Consider the following 6,357-nt stretch of genomic DNA (forward strand, 5'->3'; position numbering starts at 1 on the left):
GGTAACTCAATGTACCACTTGGCCGCGAGACCAATGAGTGTACGCTGGAAAAGACGTAAGCGGATCGAATCATCTGAGATAGAATTTGAAGCACACCAGAGGTGGTAAGTCATCACGTGATTGGACGGATCCTCTCCAGACTTACCTTCGAACTTGGGTATATCACTGGGCAACTTATTTGGCATTGGCGGCCAGAACGGAAGATATTGAATTGGATCGTTCGTTAGGCGCGTCAAGTCTGGTAAATCCAAAGTTGCGATAAACGGTAACTGCCGGTTAGGATCTCTGAAACTATGGGTCACAAGACCAGTCCCAGGAGGAGGATATCCAGGATAACTTGCAACAGGAATCTCATTTGGGATATTATATCCTCCTAGAAAACCAGGATTAACCGGACCGTACTGGGGTTGTTGAGGTTGTTGATAAGTGTACCCAGGATACGGTTGATACTGGTAAACCGGCTGCTAGACAGCTTGCCCATATTGGTACTGTCCCTGGTACGGTTGATGAACAAATTGCGGTTGAGTAGTGACAACCGTACTTATACCAGGCTGACCTACAGGCATCTGAACCGTAGTTTGAATCGTAGATCCAGATAAGGGTAAAGATGTCTGAGGAGTGGTTACAGAGACAGTAGAAACAGGAGCTGTCGATACTCCAGAAGTAAGTGCGGCAGATGTTGCGGTAGTTGCTGCAGCCGTTTGAGATGGAGTACTAGGTGCAATTGGCGGCTGAGTAACTACCGAAGTTACAGAAGTTTGAACATTTGACTGGACAGGTTGCGGTTGCTGGGGTGAACCAGAAACCACGGGTTGTCCAGTTTGAGGTACCAACTGTATACTTGGCTGCAACACCTGTTGACCCTGTGATGGATCCCACACTATCATTCCGGGGTATTGACCCGTAACAGGTTGAGGATACTGAGATCCATAACCGGATTGAGGATAGGATTGATAACTGAAAGGTACAGTTCCCATACCTTGAACATATGACTGACCTTGAGGTGGTTGATAACCTTGACTCGAGTATTGACCTTGAGGTTGATAACCTTGGGGTAAATACTGATACTGGGATTGACCTTGACCTTGAGGTTGATACTGGGGTTGACCTTGACCTTGACCTTGAGGTTGATACTGGGGTTGACCTTGACCTTGACCTTGGGGTTGACCTTGACCTTGACCTTGACCTTGACCTTGTGTCTGCGAAACCAGAGATTCTGGGTTCGATCCCCAGCGGAGTCGCCATTTTGTCAGGCGGAAAGAGTCGATAGTGCGGACACAACCAACCTCCCTAGGAGCCTAAGACTCTCTAGTGACAAACAAGACAAACAAGAGCAATCCTTCTCTAAACATGCATTTACCATACAAGAAATCAAGTGTTTAGATCCTACCTGTAGTCCAACGCTGTTGTAGTAGCCCAGCCTCGCCGATCCGGATGAGCTCCTCCTTCACTTCGAAACCTGCATTCACTAACAATCAAACGATTAAATAGCACATGATAATCTCATAAAATAAAGCATATTTAACATATAGACCAAGGAGTACATGAAACAACTCATAAATAACAAGTTATTGAGAAGAATGGACTCATTTGCATTAATAGGAAACAAAAGGAACAATTACAACCTGAGCCTTGGTGTTGTGCAAGTCCCTCCCAGGGTCCATCAAGAGTTCTCCTTTACTTTGACAAAGCTCACCCACTTCCAAATGAAACAAGAAAGGATGGGAATCTCTCCTCACAAGCTTCTAAATGGGAGTCCTAATTCCAGCAGCATCTACCCTTAGAAATGTTTAGCTTTCAACCTCCTCTCCTTCTGGCCCAATGCCTGTATTTATAGTGTTCAAGAGGAAGTTAATCAGGTCCACCATCAATGGGATAATCCCCTCTTTGGATGGGATAGCTCCTCTCTTGATGGGATAAGTTCCTCTTTCATAGGGGTACATGAACCATCTGGAGGCGCTCAATACACGTCGAACAACCTTCTAGAATGCTCTAGAAATGACCACAAGTAACTTTTTAAAGATGAAACTCGCGCCTTTTGACCTTTACAGGGGTACGCACCTGCCCCTTTACATACAGAGCGTACAAGTACGCAATTTTTGTGAACATTAGGTGCGTATACGCAGGTAAGGCCGAGAGAATTTGCGTACCCAGAGATAAACACATTTACAAAGACTTTCTCTCTTTTTTGGAGTTTGACATGGAGAGCAGAGGCATAAGACTTGCTCAGGAGGATAGCATGACTGTTGATAGAGCCATACTAACTATAAATAGCCATGGTGACATTTTTTAGTGTAACACACCTATTATCCTAGGTCAATAGAACATAGTGTGATCATTTCCCTTACGGTAAGTAGATCTCGCCTATTGATAGAGGGTGGTAGCTTTAGCTCCCCTATGATTTCAAACTCTTCTTCTTTTAGATTCAAGAGTGTTCAATAGAGATGAGAAATGACGACATTTGACTTGATAATGATGAGATATTTGAGATGGGACATATGTTGCAGTTGGAAATTTATCCCTAGTTGAGAGGGAGTGTCAATTTGGAATCTCAAGGGAAAATTCCCTCCTTTGGACAACCTTCCTCATCAAGAAATACCCCTCCTAGCCCTTCAAAGAATTTAATTTGGTCAAGGAAAAAATTATTTTTAATGTGAAAACCCAAAAGTGCACAAAGGTACAAGTCGATTTTAAAGAAAAATAAGGCACCACTTGGAAGCATATAAATATAAGGCAAGTCAACCTCATTTAGCCAATCACATCAATCATCTTCTTCTCTCTCTAGATTGGTTCATACAAGTCCGAAATTGTAGGATCCGAGCTCATACGTGTGAGGAGAAGAAATTAAGCTAGAGTCAGGGGTCTAATCAAAGAAAATTCAACTCAAGCCGCTACGTTGATAGGGTGCTCCCTGTGGCTAGAGGGATACAACTGCACTTTTTTTCACTAGGTCCCAACGACAGTGACATAAAATTATGTTGACCATTGACCACAAACTTTGATCACTTTTGGAGATTTTGAAATTGATTAGATTTGTCTATTGGGCTAATCACTTGGGTATTGTTTGGTTGGTTTATTTGGATAGTCAAAGGATTGAATTTGACTCTTGATTTATGAATTGGAACAATGTACTCTCTCAGTTGAACATTTTATGACAATCTAATAAGAAGAAGAAATTCGAAAGGGTTTTCCTGCTTGTAGGGTTTTTCCTTGGTCTTTGACCAATCCTGTTATCTCTTGTTATTGCTCTTGATTGCTTTCTATTGTACATTGCAATTATTGTTCTATCTAAAATTGCTATTAATCATTGGAAGATTGAATTGTTTTTAATGATTGCTTATTGAAGATAAAAATTGGGCTAAAGTGATTGTAACAACATAGAACAATGGAAAAATAATAAGGTGAAGTGTAATAACAGTGTATATGAAAAAAATAGTAGCAGTCATACTCATCTGTATTTGACTCTGTACCGTGTAAATAGAAAGATTCAAATTTTAATTCACACTGCTTAAACATAAGGATCCAAACCAATTGTAATCATAATATAACAATATATAATCTTGTAAAATCTCAAGTATCCATGGCATTAATTAATTTGGAATGGAATATCTTGATATGGAGAAAATTGTTGTAAATAGCCATGACATCAAATCTTTTGGAACCTAATATTTAACAGTTGTGTTCAATATTTGTTAAAAAACTTAAGAAATTTATTTTTAAATCTATTAGAGATGTTACTGATATAACATATGGAAAAGTGTGGGTACCAATTCACCCGAGACAACACTTCTCTTTGCATATATGTTACAACCCAAGAAAATGAAAAGTATTTTCCTTCTAATAAAATTTATCTTCATATTGTCCATAGGAGTACGTTATGATATGCGCATACAAGGAAATATAAAATCCTAAATTATTTTATCTTCTACTAGGCTAGCTAAAACATCTAAGCCTAAGTGACTGTTAGACTCCGTCTCATGTTAGAGATTGATTCTTCTTCAGAGATTGATTCTTCTTCAAAACCCTGTTTTGAAGAAGAAATCATTAAATGTGTTGTTTCAGATTATGTAATTTATTCTCCAGCTCTTCAAAAGTCAGCAGCAACTTCAAGCTCCTATCCCTGCACAAGCACAATTCAACATCATCAGCAATCAGAGGCAAAAAGCTATTTGGAGAAAGTCTTACTGGAAATCCTGAACAAATTTCATTGTCACAGCTATTGAATTAAATGATTGTGTTAGCGCTGGGAATGCCCTGCTGTTCGTTGGAGATCAGGAGCTAAGCCAACGTGTCTTCATGGTCCTGTATCACATGTCATCAAATCAAGATCTTGCAGCTTATGCAAGTGAAAGTTTTAGCTCAAAGGAGCACACTGATCTCTTGCTGGGGAAAAGGTTGTTGGACATGCCAAAATTGATGGATGTTTGTGCTATATATGGGCATGATAATGCAAAAGCTAGCCCGATCATTGTTTATTAATGCCCTAAAATCACAGCCAGATTTAATTGATGAGTTAAAGGAGGTAGTTCCTCAGTTTCTACACATAGTTGAGACAATGCACCATCGATGCTGTTCTGCATTCGAGGCCCTGCCTTCCTCAGGAAGAAACTTGACTTCAATGGTGGGACAACTTCATGAAGATTTACTGGAGGTTATGGACTTCATAAATGATGCCGTTGCTACTCTGGATGCTTTTGTGGAAGCATATCCTGCTGCTGCCTCATGTTTCATCTCACGAGGGGTTTCCAATGAAGATAATCGAGAATTGCTTTCTGTCTTGGAAAATATATATGATTTTCTGCTGCCATTATTAAAGAATGGTTTTACTTTGATAACGGATAATGCCCTCAAAGTCTGCTTCTAATAATATGGAGTTTCTTGTGCAACCACGCTTGAAAACTATGGGTGTAAGAATTGTAAAATGTGCTTGGCAGTTGCTTCACATATGCTATCTTCGTAAAACGTTTGGTCAGGACGATTATCAGTTTCCAAGTACAAAGATCTTTCCAGCACAAGTAGAAGATCCAGTTGTTAGAGGAGATATTATAATACAAGTAGTTGGCGAGATGGCGGCAGGAAGCTTTGGTGGTGTTGATAAACTTGATGGTATCATTCGAGAGCATTTGAATGCTCTTTTGAGCTGCATCGATACCACATTGCGTTCCAACAAGGAATATCTTGAGGCCCTCTATGCACGTATGCATAATTGGAGGGACAAGGATTGTTATTTGAAGGATTGCCCTCATCTGATCGTGGTGGCCTGCATTCGGAATGCACAAAATCATGGATGAGATATCCAAGACAAGGTAATAGATAAATTGCGAGAGAGATTGGGTGGACGCAACAAGAAACCTTACCCAGCTATGTATTCAAGCATATTTGGGGGTATTACCACTGATCCAACAATGATGGTAATTCCTATTGATGACCACATGGTTCACCGAGGGCATGGTGTGTTTGACACTGCTATGATAATTGATGGTTATCTCTATGAATTGGACCCACACCTGGACCGGTTTCTGAGATATGCGTCCGTGGCAAAGATTATTCCTCCTTTTGATCGCTTATCTTTAAGGAGCATTCTCTTGCAGACTGTAGCTGCTTCACATTGCAGGAAAGGATCTTTGCGATATTGGTTAAGTGCAGGTCCAGGAGATTTCTTACTTTCCCCTGCTGGATGTTCGAGTTTTGCGTTCTATGCCATTGTTATTGATACAAAGACAATCAAACAGGATATAGAGACAATCGAACAGATTGAGCGTGATGTAAAACGTACACAGCCAGATATGCATTTTTCTCTGGAGATTGTACATTTGCAATTGAAAATCAGGAAGCATTGAAGCGCGATCTTATTAATTTTCGCAAAGCTGAACCCGGGGATTAGATATGTGCAAGGAATGAATTAAGTCATAGCACCATATTTTATGTGTTCAAAACAGATCCAGATGAAACTCATGCAGTTAATGCAAAAGCAGATACGTTTTTCTTTTTTTGTTTTGTTCAGTTGCTAAGTGATTTTCGGGATCACTTCTGTCAACAGTTGGAAGTTTGATCCTTTGCTCTCGGAACAGTGATAATGAAGAACAGTTACTGGAGGAAAATAAATGGAGATGCCGTATTAGAGCGCCATGTTGCAATGGGGTCTTTGATTGTAGACATCTGTCACAACAGAAAACGGGGTCAATTCGCCTACTTTTATCCTCAGTCCCGATTCAAAAGGATCAGCGCTCCGGTTTATTAGCCATCAGAGGATTTCAAGAGAAACGAATTTGCCTATTTCGATCCTCAGTCATGATTTCATGAGATCTTTGCTCCAGATTTTGTCTCTTAATAAACCAATCGTAGAAGATTTAGAGG

The 6,357-nt window shown here is 40.2% G+C and overlaps 1 pseudogene; it reads left to right on the top strand.

The window, feature by feature from the left end:
- The first annotated feature begins 5,363 nt into the window (after positions 1-5,363).
- LOC149163546 (D-amino-acid transaminase, chloroplastic pseudogene) lies at positions 5,364-5,840 on the top strand (annotated as a pseudogene).
- Positions 5,841-6,357: the final 517 nt, after the last annotated feature.

The sequence above is a fragment of the Pinus tabuliformis genome, chromosome 5_1 (assembly GCF_031772625.1).
Source record: "Pinus tabuliformis cultivar Carrire ecotype Pingquan chromosome 5_1, CPIR1, whole genome shotgun sequence".
In the NCBI taxonomy this organism is placed as follows: domain Eukaryota; kingdom Viridiplantae; phylum Streptophyta; class Pinopsida; order Pinales; family Pinaceae; genus Pinus; species Pinus tabuliformis.